Source organism: Canis aureus, chromosome 19 (genome assembly GCF_053574225.1).
Source record: "Canis aureus isolate CA01 chromosome 19, VMU_Caureus_v.1.0, whole genome shotgun sequence".
Classification (NCBI taxonomy): Eukaryota; Metazoa; Chordata; class Mammalia; order Carnivora; family Canidae; genus Canis; species Canis aureus.
The window spans coordinates 47,871,020-47,886,518 of NC_135629.1; the positions used below are offsets into that span (position 1 = coordinate 47,871,020).

General features: G+C 46.2%; 1 protein-coding gene across 1 annotated transcript in view; it reads right to left on the bottom strand.

The window, feature by feature from the left end:
• Window positions 1–15,499, bottom strand: part of CYP4F22 (cytochrome P450 family 4 subfamily F member 22) — a 68,591-nt gene that overhangs the window by 31,309 nt on the left and 21,783 nt on the right. The window lies entirely within an intron of this gene.

Sequence of the window (15,499 nt, forward strand, 5' to 3'; positions counted from 1 at the left end):
CGCCCCTGGATGTGAAACGGAGATACCATTCCTGGGTGGGTGGCTGATCTGGGCAAATGGGCAGACAGGTGGAAGGACTCACAGCTGGCCTCTGGCTCTCCACTGCCTCCCTAGGGCCAAACGGCCTTGCACATACTAGACATTCAGGAAATATCTGTCAAAGGAAAAAAAATGCACAGGAGACTAGAGAGAGCAAAGGCTCCAGCCGTAACTACAGGATCATCTGAAGAAATTAAGGCACATGCTGTGGACTGGAGGAGAGACGTGACTGGCTGGGTTCAGGCAGGGGCCAGGTCAGATCCTGAGAAGCCTGAAGCTATGAGAAACATCGCCCTCCTCTCAGTGAGCTCCAAAGCCAAAACCACAGAGAACCATAAAGAAGCTAAAGAAAGGGCAAGGAAATTCAGAATTTTTTTCCCCAGGATGATCATTCCAAAGCCTTTTGATTTGTCAAAAATAAATTCTTGATGCTTTTACAAGTTACAGGTGAGCCACCCCTGGCTTTGGGGGACAAGCCAAAGTGGGAAGTCTAATCTTGGGGCTGGTTAGCCTGGGGACGGTGGATGGGGCCAAGGGGTGGAGCAGGTCCTGAGCAGTGCTAGGCTCTTAGAAGACAGAGCCAGGGGCCAGAACCACACACAAAGCCTGGAGCACAATGGTTAGAGTGTGGACTCTGGAGGCAGATGGTCCAAATGACTCCACTAGTTACTCACTGGGCACCCACCTCAGAAGATTGCTATAATTTTTTAGGGTAACAGTTGTCACCCAAGGCAATTCTGTCCCCCAGGAGATAATATGACAATGTCTGCAGACACTTTGGTCATCACACCTGGATGCTGGGGTACTACTGGCTTCTAGTGAGTAGAGCCAGGGATGCTGTGAAATATCCTACAGCACACACACAGGATGCCCCTCACAAAAGAGACTGATCCAGCCCCAATGTCAACAACAGTGAGATTGAGAAACCCTCTTTCAAGGTGTAGGGAGCACTTGTGTATTTTAGCATACAGTAAGCTCTAGGCAAGTGCTGACTGCTATTATTAACCATCGTGGAGCTTCCAGCCTTCAGCCCCACCAGCAAGCACTGCTCTGCATGCCCTAGTTCAGAAAAAGCAGCGGCTTCCCAGCCATATCTATGTACAACCTTCAATCAGCAAGTCTTACTTTGGCTGGCTCTGTCTCCCCCTGAGACTGGGGTCTCCCTTAGGGTGAAACCCCAGGCTCAGCTGGTACAGGACTAGACAGTGCTTGGCTCAGAATAAATCCATGTGGTTGAAAGGATGTGCTGTTGAAAGACCGGAGCATTGTTCTAGGTGCTGAGAACATGGCAGAGAATAAAAACAGACCGAACCCTTGCCCTTGTGGATCTGAGGCTAAAGCAGAGTCGGGGAAGGGAAAGAAAATAAAGAAACATATCCAGCAAGAAGTTTTTACCAGTGAAGAGATGTAACAGGGTTTTGCAACGGGGTAAAGAGGAAGCTGGTATCTGAGTTGGGTGTCAGGTGGCCAGCTGAAACCTAAAACACAAGAATAAAAGTTGAGTCACACTGTACACCTTAAATTTTTGTCAATTTTACCTTAATGAAGCTGGGGAAGAAAAGAAGGGATGAGTGAGTGAAGAAATGCATTTTCACAAGTCTGAACCACACAGAAAATACTCTGGCTGGCTCCCAAAATTCAATACAAGTGTCCAACGTCTGATATAAATTATCTTGGCCTGGTAATTTTAGATGGCACATGGAGGAATGTTTTCGATTCATTTTCTATTTTATATATTAATTCACATGAGAGATTTGTTTTGACTCATAGAAGAAAAAAATAGACTCACCCTGGACACCAAATCTACTGCCTTGTGGATATAATAATAGTTATATAAATTTTGCTTTAAAATAAATAAGGCTTGGGTGGCTTCAGTCAGTTAAGTGTCTGCCTTCGGCTCAGGTTGTGATGGGGGGCAGGTGTCCCTGCTCAGCGGGATGTCTGCTTCTCCCTCTCCCTCTGCCCTTGCTCCTCCCCAGACTCGCACTCATACACTCTCTCTTGCTCTCTCTCGCTCAAATAAATAAAATCTTATAAAAAAATAAAATAATAAGTCTTCAAAGGAAGATGGCTGAAAGAAAACTATTAGGTAATAAAAGGTAATACATGGATGGAGCATAATCGGTGGCAGATGATTGGGAATAACTAAAATTTCAATATCAGAAGCCATCTGTCTGGAGTAAGACGAAGATGGAGGATGAGGCTGAAGAGTCCCAGATTCGAGTCTGGGAAATATTAGGACACTCAACTCTCTCTAATTCCAGAAAATGAGAGACAGTGGAGCTCATTGAACCTCGGAGGGAATTGTCAAGCCAGTGTAAGATGCCCACTTGTCCTGGCAGGTGATAAATTTGGCTGATGTCTTTTATCCCTCTTTGTTTCAGGAATGTTCTCTTACTGGGTGTTGGGCCCTCTGTGAGGGTGAGGGGGGCGGTGTTCCTAAGTGAAGAAGAGGCAATACAAATAATTGAAGCCTTGCTGTTTGGAGGAGGCAGAAGGGAAGGCTACGTGAAGGATGTGACATCTGAGCCTGGACTTGAGGGAGAGGTTGGATTTCAACAGAAGCTGGAAAGGGGGTGGGGCTTGGGCACAGAGAAACTGGAGGGTGTGCCTGGGCAGGTGGCTTTCTCTGGCCTTGGGGAGTGAGAGGTGAGGAGGGGTGCAGAAGTGGATGTGAAAGGGCCTTGAAAACCAGTCCCAGTGGCTGAGGATTGATCTGGCAGGAAATGAGGAACCATGGATGGTGCTTGAGCAGGGGAGGAGCTCCCTTTAATTGGTTTGTTTTAAAGCACATTGGAGCTTATTGATCTTGTTAGGGATTTGTGGATTTTTTTTTAAAGATTTATCTAGTGGGGCACCTGGGTGGCTCAGTGGTTGAGCGTCTGTCTTTGGCTCAGGTCGTGATCTCAGGGTCCTGGGATTGAATTCCGCATCAAGCTTCCCGCAGGGAGCCTGCTTCTCCCTCTGCCTGTGTCTCTGCTTCTCTCTGTGTGTCTCTCATGAATGAATAAATAAAATCCTTTTTAAAAATATAAAATAAAAAATAAAGATTTATTTAGTTATTTCAGAGAGAGAGGGAGAGAGAGTGTGCATGAGTGGTGGGGTGGGGGTGGGTGGGGAGGGCAGATGGAGAGGGGAGGCAGAGTCTCTGCTGAGCCTGGAGCCCAACTCAGGGCTGGATCCCATGCTGAGATGGTGACCTGAGCCAAAATCAAGTCAGACACTCAACCGACTGAGCCACCCAGGTGCCCCAGGGTTGTGGATTTTTTAGGGATATGGAGAACATCTGCATTGGTGACTGGCTGGATGTGGGGTTCCAGGCAGCAGAGGAGGAGAGGAAGAGAAGAGAGGCTGTCAGCCCAGCTTCTCTCCCTCAGAGAAATGAAGACAAGGAAGGAGAAGCAAGTTGAAGGGCCCAGGGATGAGGTGCCACTGCAAGTAGGCTTCCTAGCCCTGTTGCCTTGGGCCGGGCACACAGCCACTGTAAGCCTCTCCCTGTACAGATAAAATGAAGGAGATGACCACAAGATGATGTTTACAGGGTGCTCAGCCCCATGCTTGGCACAAAGCATGGGCTAGGCAAACGTCAGCCCTTGGAGTGTGTGGTTTGATTTGGACACTCCCGGCAGTTCTCATCTGGGACAGATTATCTCCCCAGGGGACATTTAGCAATGTCCAGAGATATTTTCAGTTGTCACCTTGTGGAGGGGGAGGATCTACTGGCATCTAGTCACCAGAGGCCAGGGATGCTGCTAAACATCCTCCAGTGCACAGGACAGCCCCCAACACAGAGAATGATCCTTCCGCAGATGTCAGCAGTGCCGAGGCTGAGGAGCCCGGTCTGCCAAGAAGAGGCACCAGGAGGCAGCTGGGCCCATCATGAGAAGTGTATCTCTGAGTCACCTGTCTTGGGAAGACATGGATGCCCAGGGATTGAGTGTTAGTGAGGTCTCTAGAGAGCAGGTGGATAGAGAATGGAGAGACAGAAGCATTGATCTCAGCTGCCTTTAAAGAGAGAACAGCCAGAGGCATGGATCTAGAGGGAGAGACGAGCCACATCTGGAAGAGGAAGGTTGAGGAAGAGTGGTAATAGGTATAGTCACCATGGCCTGTGCCCAGAGGTCAAGTGGCCCGGGGTCTCAGAAGGGACAGGGCTCTGTGGTTCAGGCACCAGTGTCCTCAGCCTGGCAGCAACCAACAAACTACAGTCTGAGTGGGAGGATTAGACTTGGGGGCGGTGGCCAGATTAGGGAGATGGTACCAGAAAAACGTGTGGAAGTGGACAAAGGAGGAGCATGGCAGGAGTGAGGGAAAGAGTTTTTCCTGGGCCTCCAGAAGCTCACAGCAGACTTTTTGGGGGCAGAGATAAAAAGAAGAGCAATCTCCTCAAACACTGTTGGTGAAGATGTAAAATGGTGCAGCCGCTATGAAAAACAGTTTAGCAGTTCCTCAAAAAGCTAAACATAGAATTACCATATGAGCCAGCAATTCCACTCCTAAGTATATAACCAAAAGAAGTGAAAACAGGGACTCAATGTCCCTGCATGTTCATATGTCCAAACATATTCATAGCAGCACTAGTCACAGTCGCCAAAAGGTAGAAACAACCCAACCATCCATCAACGGATAAATAAATAAATAAACAAATGTGGTCCATCCATATGCTGGAACATTACTCAATCATAAAAAAGAATGAAGCCCAATACACATGACCCCACGGATGAATCTCAAAAGCATCATGCTGAGTGAAAAAAGCCAGATTCAAAAGGTTGCACATTGTATGATCCCATTGCTATGAAATGTCCGGAATAGATAAATCCATAGAGACGGAGCACATGAGGGGTCGTCAGTGATTGAGGGACAGAGCAGTGAGGAGTGATGCCCATATCGAAGGAGAATGAGTACAGGATCTCCCCTGGGAATGATGGAAAAATTTTGGAGCTAAGCAGCAGGGATGTGGTCGCACAATATTTGTGAATGTACTAATGCCACTGAATTGTACACTTTAAGACAGTTAACTTTATGTTATGTGAATTTCACTTCAATAAAAAAAAAAGGGAGAGAGAGAGAGTTCCAGCAGGAAACGGAATACTCAAATGGGGTATTTTGAAAAGAGTTTAATAAAAGCACTATTTCAAAAAGATAGCACAGCCCAGAACCATTACCACCCCAGAGCCCTGGGACATGGGGCTATGGAGCTAAAGCAGTTGCTGGAAAAAAAAATAAAAAATAAAAATAAAGCAGTTGCTGGAACCTGGACTTGATAGAACTATGTGCAAAGAGAGGACTGCCTGGCAAGAGCTGTTGGCTGAGGGACACAGGCAGCCTGTACGGACCACACAGGAGGGGAGAGGAGATGTTAGTGCTCTAGCCTTAGTCTCCTCTCTCTCTCTCTCTCCAAAGCCTGCTATGGCTCCCTATTTGGCCGAACCCAACCAGAAGTCATAAGACAAAGGTTGAGTGGTCCATACAAGTCGGCCTCCCAGGACACAAACTAGGGGGCAGAAGGGTGGAAACAAGACAGAAGATAAATCAGAGATTTGAAGCAAAGGACAGAGCAGTTCAGGGGTGTAGGCTGAGCGCAGGAGCAAACAGCTCCTTCCAATTCGTCACTTGCCACGCTCTTGCTCACTGCCACTTGCAACCCTTTTGCCAAACCCCTCAAGGCCATCCCTCTTATCTCAAAACGTTTGCACATGCTGTTCCCTCTGCTTGGAATTCTGTTCCCTCTCACCTGCTCGGCTAACTCCTACTTCTCCTTCAGCTATCAGCTCAAAGGCCATTTTCTCTGAGGGTTTCCCTAACTTCTGGGCTCAGTTCAAACCCACACTCGATGCAGCCACAGCCCCGGTGTGTCCTCAGTCCCAGCAAACTCACTCTTGGAATGGTTTGTTTAGCTGTGAGCTCTGTGCAGGTAGACGTGCTCCTTCTCACTCTCTGCCTTTTCCCTAGCCCCAGCTGGCACAGGGCACATATTCATTCAACAAACACCAAGTTCCCAGGGAGTACCAGGTGTTTTCTACAGTGCATATTCCTGCTTTCTGGAGATTCAATAAAGCATAACTAGAAACACATAATTTCACACCCCCCCCCCAAAAAAAAGGTTATTCTATGGAATGTATGCTATGGGGGACAATTCAGCGAGATAATGAGATGAGGAAGGTCTCACTGAGGTGCTATTTGAGCGGAGACCAGACGCAGGGAGGAGTTTAACTGGAGAAAGAGCTGTCGGGGCAGAGAGCACGACCTGTGCAAAGACCCTGAGGCTGGACCCTGCCTGGAGAAACAGCCAAGAGCCCAGTGAGGGGGGAGCAGGGTCAGTGAGAGAGCGAGTGGGAGGAGACAGCGGCTGGAAGGTGACGGGACAGGTCGTGCAGGGCCTGATGAGCCACTGGGAGGGCCTGGGGTTTTCCTCTGGGGGGAAGGTGGCGCCGCGCGGGAGGGCGAGCAGGGGAGGAGGCGGACTTGGCGGGGCAGCGGGTGCCGACCTAGATTTGAGCGGCTCCCTCTGGCTGCAACTCAACGCGCCGCCTGAAGGGGGCGCGAGAGCGGCAGGAGGAGCCGGGGGAGGAGGCCGCGGCTCCGGACCCGCCCAGCCGCGCTGCAGGGCCTGCGTGGGCAAAGGGCGTAGAACTGGGGGTTCGCTGAAAGGTGCCGGGACCCGCCGAGGTGCGGGTGTGAGAGAAGGGGGAGAGTCAGGGGCGACGCCAAGGGTTTGGGCCTGGGCCACATCCGGACTGCCGTTTTCAACGGAGATATGAGACTAGCTAGGGGAGAAGGAAAGAAGGGATGGAAAGAAAGATGCCAAACGGGAAGAGACAAGAGATAATCGCAATAAGGGGCCCGGGGCGTTAGGTCACCCCATCGAGACGGGCGGCGAGAGGAGAGGCCCTGGTCCTCAAAAGCTAGAGAGGTGGCCTGCGAGTTCCGCTGGGGAGCAGAGAGCTGGGAGGACCGAGGTGAAGGACATTGCCCGCCTGGGCCAGAAGACTGGGGGTCAGGTCACGCTGGAGGAGGCGTGATGCAGGGCAGGGGACAAGATTACTCCTGGACTCTGCCTGGAGGGACCCAGCCCCCTCCTTCCTCCACACACACACCTGTCTCCATTTCCCCATAGTCGGTGCGGGAATTAATCTCCACCTCCCTCTACCTGGGCCCAGGGCTATGGGATTTGCAAAGTATAGGCTAAATGGTACCTCATTCCCGCTTCAGAGACAAGTAGGCTCCACCTTCGTGCCCCTCAGCGGGTCAAACTACTCACCCCTCAACTAATCAGGCTCGGCAGCTCCCCACATACCTCTACCTATCAGAAACAACTCTTTTGTCCCTCGGCCAATAAGAATGTCCCTTTAGAAGAAGCCTGTGGGTGTCTAGGCCTGGGTCCCCCTCTCACCACGATGCTCTAAGGCCTGGAGTACATCTCTTAGCATCTCTGTGCCTCTTTCTTTTCAACTGTAAAATGAGAGTGTTCATCTTCCTTCCCTCTTAAGGTGGGCCTGAGGCTCCAACCTGAAAGTGACCTCTGAGGAGAGATTAGAAGGGTTAGAAGCCAGATCCTGAAAGTTCTAATGTATGCACTACAGAAAGAAGAGGGAAGGGTTAAGGGTGCCCCCCAACAGAGGGACCAGAAGGAGAAGACCTATGCCTGGAAGTAAGGAAGTGCCTGGCCCATGCCTGTTTGGGGCACCGGAAGTCACCCTGCCTCTTGCTGTGCTGATATAAACTGTAGAACAGAGAGGAGGAATAAGTGGGTGGGGGCAGAGGTGACCTCCACCAGGGAATCAGTTGTGGTTCATGACCACAGGCTACCCCAGGCTGATTCAGCAAGACTCTCTGTTGTCAAAAGTCAGCTCCCCAAAGAGCAAAGCAACCGAGCAGCAAATTGCCCCCACCCCCAGAGGATCTCCCTTAGGAATCTCTCCTCCCTAGCTTCCAGAAGGGTTAAGCTTCAGGAAACTTCTCAAAAATGCTTGTAGGGTGGATCCAGTCAAACTGCTACGTAACTGTGACTTTTAGTGAGGTACTTTACCCCCCACCCAAGTCTCAGGCGACCACTTTTTTGTTGGTTTCATCCATCATAAATCAGAAGTATAATATAGGTTCCATCCTCCTCCTACATTACCATGTTGATTCTTCACAGTAAAGGAAGGACTTGGATTATGATCATTTATAGGTAGAGAGATGAAGGCTCCGAGGAAAGAAGCAACTTGCCCAAGTTGGGAGTTAAACACAGATCTGTCAGATTCCAGAGTTGGAGAGACAATGAATCTTTTTTTTTTTTTAAAGATTTTATTTATTTCAGACAGAGCACAAGAGGGGCGGGGCACAGAGGGAGAAGCAGACTCCCAGCTGAGCAAGGAGCCAAATGTGGGGCTTGATCCCAAGAGCCTGGGATCATGACCTGAGCTGAAGGCAGATGCTTAACTAACTGAGCCGCCCAGGTGCCCCTAAAGGGGTGCCCCAATCCTAATCCCCTCCTTAGCAAGTGTCTGGTACCCAGGGGTCACTAAGCAGACAGGGGTTATTCTGATGGTCAATAGCACAGAATGGTGTGGGGAGACTACCCTTCCTTGGCTATAAAATGGGGACTTAGGTTTCTTCAGTTGGAATTCTCTCTTTACTGGCTCTGTGAGGCAACAGAGATATAAAGTGTTTGGTGGTCCCTTAAAAAGTTAAACACAGAGGTACCATATGGCCCAGCCATTCCACTTCTAGGTACAGACCCCAAAGAATTGAAAACAGTATTCAAACAAGTATGTGTACACACATGTTCACAGCAGCACTATTCACAATAGCCAAAACCGGAAACACCTGAAATGTCCATGAAATCACGAATGGATAAACAAAATGCCCCCTACACACACAATGGAATGTTATTCAGCTGTAAAAAGGAATTGGAGCCCTGACACACACTACAACATGGATGAATCTCAGGAGCATCACATTGAATGAAAGAAGCCAATCACCAAAGTCACATAGTGTATGATCCCATTTATAAGCAAGGTCCAGAATAGGTAATTCTTAGAGACAAAAAAAGCAGAGTGGTGGTTGCCAGGGGCTGAAAGGAGGGGAAATGCAAAGTCATTACATAATCAGCATGGAGTTTCCATCCAGGGCGATGAAAATGTTCTGGAACCAAAGAGGGGTGATGGTTGCACAACACTGTAAATATACTAAATGCCACTGTACTATTCTCTTTTTTAAAATTATTAATTTGGGTGCCTGGGTGACTCAGTGTTTAAGCATCTGCCTTTGGCTCAGGTCGTGACCCCAGGGTCCTGGGATGGAGTCCCGCATCGGGCTTCCCACAGGGAGCCTACTTCTCCCTCTACCTGTGTCTCTGCCTCTCTCAGTGTCTCTCATGAATAAATAAATAAAATATTTTTAAAAATAAAATAAAAATGATTAATTTTACATTACATGAATTTCACTGCAATAATAAATACATAGCAAATAAATAAATGGTGGGAAGTGAGTTGATATGATTTTATACCACTGATTCCTTGGCTCAGGCCATGAGATAGACACATGATTATTGTTTTAGATTGAAGAAATCAAGGCACAGAGAGGGGAGATGCTCCACCTAGGGAGAGGGAAGACTGAACTGGACATGGGGTCTCCCTGACCTCAAGCAGATTTCCATCCCTCTGCGTGGGAGCCATGCAGGTCACAGACACCCACACGGAGTTTACCACCCTTGGGTACAGGTGTCTCAGCGAGAGGGCAGATGGCAGAAGCCAGGGTATTGGCCGGCTTGACCTGGTTCTTTTCCCCTGGCCTAGTAGGAGCCAGCAAGGGAGGCCCAGGGCTAAGGGGCTGTCCTTTGTTCAGACAGCAAATCTGTCATTGTCACCTCTCTGTGCCCAGTTCTGTGCTGGATGCCTTAGGAAGACTCAGGCCTAGAGCCTGCATTCAAGAAGCCCTCGGTCTGGAAAATATAGAGTTGGACACACACTCGCAACCTCTCAGGGTCAGGGCTGAGCCAGAGAAAGAAGCCTAGAGCTGGAAAAGCCAAGAGGAGAAAGCCAGAGGAGAAGGAAAGGCCTCCCAAAACCAGGATACTTGGAGATAGGTTTTGAAGTATGTATAGAAGTCCATCAGATCAAATGAAAAAGCTCTACTAGTGGGAAGGCAAAGAGATATAAGCCATCGGGAGGAGAAATTGGTAATATCTGGCAAAAATATATACACATTTATCCATTTAGGGGAATATATCCCAATGATTCCCTTGCAAAAGTAAGAAAAGGTAAATGAACATGGCTTTTCATAAGAGCATTATTTAAAATATCAAAAGACTGGAAATAGCCCATAAGCCCATCAATAGGGAATGGTTGAATAAACCAAGGCACAGCTACATGATGGAGTCCTTTGCAGCTGTAAAAAGGAATGAGGAATCTCTCTCTATCCTGGCATGGAGAGATCTCCAAGAAACTATATTAAGTGGAAAAACAGGGAAGTGGGAGATATATATAGAGAGACCATGAAAAATTACAAAGGATTACCTAAAGAAGAGGAAAAGAACATGATGAAAAGTACACGAATAGAAGCTAGATGTTTCTCTATATACCTTGTTTTGCAGATTTGACTTTAGAATCACGTAAATATCTTACATAATTCTAAGGTAATATTAAATTCAAAAAATAATTCCCTCACTTCACACCCATTAGGATGGCTATTATAAAAAAGAAAGTAATGAATGTTGGCAAGAATGTAGAGAAATTGGAACCCTTATGAACCACTGGTGGGAATGTAAGATGGTGCAGCCACTATGGCAAACAGTGTGGCAATTTCTTAAAAAATCAAACATATAATCACCACACGATCCAGCAATTCCACTTCTGGGTATATACCAAAAGAAAAGAAAGCAGTAACTCAACTCAAACAAATATTTGTCCACTCAGGTTCACAGCAGTACTATTCACAATAAGCCCAAAGAGGGGGCAGCCCGGGTGGCTCAGCGGTTTAGCGCTGCCTTCAGCCCAGGGCGTGATCCTGGAGATCCCGGATCAAGTCCCACGTCAGGCTCCCTGTGTGGAGCCTGCTTCTCCCTCTGCCTGTGTCTGCCTCTATCTCTCTCTCTCTCTCTCTCTCTTTCTGTGTGTGTGTCCCATGAATAAATAAATAAAATATTTTTTAAAAAAAAGCCCAAAGAGGAAACAACCCAAATGTCCATCAACAAATGAATGGATAAACAAAATACGGTCTATCTATATGATGGAATTTTGTTCAGCCTGAAAAGGAAAAAAACAGGGACGCCTGAGTGGCTCAGTTGGTTAAGCATACAACTCTTGATTTTGGCTCAGGTCATGATCTTGGAGTTGTAAGATGGAGCCCCAAGTCAGGCTCCAGGCTAGGCATGGAACATGCATGGGATTCTCTCTCTCCCTCTCCCTCTCTCTTGGTCTCTCAAAAAAAAAAAAAAAAAAAATCTGACCCAGGGTACAACATGGATGAACCTTAAAGATATTATGCTAAGTGGGGACGGAGTTTCTGTTTGGGAAGATGAGAAAGTTCTGGGGATAAATATGGTGGTAGTTGTATAACAATGTAAATGTACTTAATTCTTCTGAACTGTACACATAAAATGGTTCAAATAATAAGGTTTATATTATGTATATTTCACAATTTAAAAAAGTAATGGGACATTACCTTATTTGAAAGGCCCAGCTACTCTAAGTTGAATTTGTTATAATATAATATTTCAGAGATTTTTTTTTTAATTTTTATTTATTCATGATAGGCACACAGTGAGAGAGAGAGAGGCAGAGACACAGGCAGAGAGAGAAGCAGGCTCCATGCACCGGGAGCCTGACGTGGGATTCGATCCCGGATCTCCAGGATCGCGCCCTGGGCCAAAGGCAGGCGCCAAACCGCTGCGCCACCCAGGGATCCCCAGAGATATTTTTAAACAGAAGGGTGGAATCATGAGATGAATTTTCAACAATTGTAACAAATTAATAATAATAATTATAATATTAATCCTATTGTTTTAGATATTTTCTAGTTATGTAATGTTTCTTGTTACACAGTAATGTATAATCTTATCATGAGGTGTTTTTTTTGTTGGTGCTGTTGTAAGTTAAAACTTCCTGCTCTTAAAAAAAAATCCCTTAAAAATCAAAAAGTTCAGGTGAATGGTACAAATGTGCAGAAAGAAACTACTTCAAGTGACCTAATCGCATAGTAATTTGATAGCACACCCACAGTGGGATATGCCCAAAGGACAAAAAGAACCAGAGAGAGAAAGGCTTAAACCAGTTTCCAATAATCATATTGTTTCAGGCACCATTGGCATGTTATTGTAAGATTGATGTCCGTGATTGTGGAATGAAGCAAATTGGGAATTTGGATTTCCAGTGTGAGGAAAAAGAAAATATAGGTATAAGGTCGATCAGTTTAAGTAAGAACCATGTAATTCTGAATAAGAATTGGAAGTATCAGCATAAATTCATGACATATTTTTTTAGATTTTATTTATTTATTCATGAGAGACACACACACAGAGAGAGAGAGAGAGAGAGAGGGGGACATAGGCAGAGGGAGAAGCAGGCTCCATTCAGGGAGCCTGATGCAGGACTCGATCCCAGGACTCCAGGATCACACCCTGGACTGAAGGCAGATTCAACCACTGAGCCACCCAGGGATCCCCAATGTATTTTATTTTTAAAATGATAGGGGGATGCACCTGGGTGGCTCAGTCAGTTAAGCATCAAACTCTTGATTTTGGCTCAGGTCATGATCTCAGGGGTCATGAGATGAGCCCTACATCTCGCTCCATACAAGGGCGTAGGATGTGGAGCCTGCTTGGGATTCTCTCTCTCCCTTTCTTCTTCTCTGCCCCTCCCCCACTCACACCCACATTCTAACTCTCTCAAAAAATTTTTAAATAAATAATCAAAAAGAAAAAATGGTATGGGATTTCCTATTTCTGTCCAATGAAAAGTCCTAGAATCAACAACTAACCCAGCAGCCATGAGCACCTTTATCACCTTGATTGCTATCTCTAAGTACCACTTTCCAATCAAAGAAAGAAGGGCTCCCTGGGGAAATGGTTGATTTCCCAGGCTTGTGGCAGGAAATATACAAGAATATCTTGTTACATCATAAAGCAAGAAACAGTCTTGTCAAAAGAACTCAGGAGTCAAAGTGAAGAGGCTCCCACTGGCCAAAGAAGACATAGTAGTTTGAATATTATAATTTTTTTTAAACAGCAATGTATTGACACATTTCAATAGTTTAAATCCATGATTTGTAAAAATATGGGGGGAGAGGGAAATCTCATTATTTACCTTTGGAGGATTTTAAGGAGCCCAGTAACCACTCTGAAAACCAGGGAAGGAAAGATGACAAGCCTTGATCTTGTCTTTCCATGTGAATTGTATCACTGGGAAACCAAATGGTAGATGAGAGGTTGTTTCTCTCTCTAGACGTATTCCAGCTAATAAATAAAGAAGGAATAAATCATCCAATACCACTCTGTTGTAGCTGCTAGCAGATTAATAGGGCTAGGCAATGATCACCAATGGCAGAGAACATCACAGAAGAGAGGCAGTCGGTGGCAGTTATGGAAAAAATAAGATAGCTCATGAGTTGACATGTCAATTGGATGATGGATACATATGGGGATTCACTATACAATTCTCTCTACTTTTGAATATATTTCTTCTGTTTAGAAAATAGTGGGCAGCCCCAGTGGCCCAGAGGCTTAGCGCCACCTTCAGCCCAGGACCTGATCCTGGAGACCCGGGATCAAGTCTTCAATCAGGCTCCCTGCATGGGGCCTGCTCCTCCCTCTGCCTGTGTCTCTGCCTCTTTCTCTCTGTGTGCCTCTCATGAATAAATAAATAAAATCTTTAAAAAAGAAAAGAAAAGAGTGGTTAAAGCCCTTTGCCTTGTGTCATTCTCTCATAGCAGGATGACAACAGCTAGGAGCCTTAGGTGCTCAGTAAATATTCCCCAGGGTGTACCAACATCTAGCCCCACTTACTCCACACTCATTCTTGGCCTCTAGCATACCGCCAAGGGCTGAGCTCACGATTTCACTAAAATATCTCATGTCCTCAGTTACAAAACTCCTTCCTCTCCACTTCTAGGACCAGGTGTTGAGAGATTAAATCTCACCTCTATTCTCCTAAGAAAGATGCAACTGAAGTCAACTTCTCCCTGCCAGCCCCTGGCTGGAGGCTGCGGAGTCATTGACTCACACTACAACTTTGCTTTTTCCTTTAGCAAATTGGGTTCTACCAATTCTGGGGCTAGTCTACCTGGCTTCAGTGATCTGGTTGTGGTTCCAGACTGGCTGAAGGCCCAGCCCTGAAGCCCAGCTGGCTGCTGTGAGGGCAAGGCCAGCAGGGAAGCCTTGGCTTAGACAAATACCCCAGATACAGAAATAATACATGCCTGTGAATCCAGACTCATACAGGAAGCGTGACTCCAGCCATCATAGAGTATCCTGTGGGCTCGCACCTCTGCTGGGGAGGCTAGGGCCGGTGGCTGAGTGAGCAGAAACAATCTACTCATTGCCCGCTTTCCCCATGCAAGGATGGTCTATGCAGTTAGGACCACCTCATTTAGCTCCCAAAATAACCCTATGAGGTTGGTACTATTCTCCCATTCTGGAGAGAGACAAAATGAGAGCTAGAGATTAACCCACTCGCTCTAGCTAGTAAGCAGCAGAGTGAGGATTTAGACCTGGTTTAAATGGCTCAGCTCAACTTTTTATTGAAAGTCCACATATATTTGAAGGAAATGAAATCACTATCCCAAAGAGATATCTGCACCCTCATATTCTCTGCAGCATGATTCACCATCATTAAGAAGTAGAAACAACCTAAGAGTCTCTCAGTAAATGAATAGTTTTTTAAAAGGTGGTGTACATATATAATGGAGTATTATTCAGCCATAAAAAAAGAAGGAAATCCTGCAACAGCATGAATGGAAGTTAAGGGCATTATCCTAAGGGAAATAAGCCAGACAAAGACAAAGACTGTGTGATCTTACTTATGTGTGGAATCTAAAAAAACAAATAAAATGAACTCATAGAAGCAGAGTAGTAGTTGCCAGGGGTTGAGGATGGGGAAACAGGGAGATGCTGGTCAGAGGGTACAAACTTCTAGTTACAAGATACGTAAGGTCTGAGGATCCAATGTCCAGCAATGTCACTCTAGTTAACAGTACTGTATCGTAACACTTGAAAGTTGCTAAGGGAGTAGGTCTTAAAAGTTCTCACCACAAAAAAAAAAAAAAAAAGAAAGAAAGAAAAGATAACTATGTGAGGTGATGGGATGTGTTAACTAACCTTATTGTGGTAAACATTTTGCAACATACACATATCAAATCATCATGTTGCACTGCTTACACTTACACAATGTTACATGTCATTTATATCTCAATAAAGCTGGGGGAGGGGAAGCCATGTATTAAATACTTCGGTTTTGCAGGTCAGGTGGTCTCTGCTGCT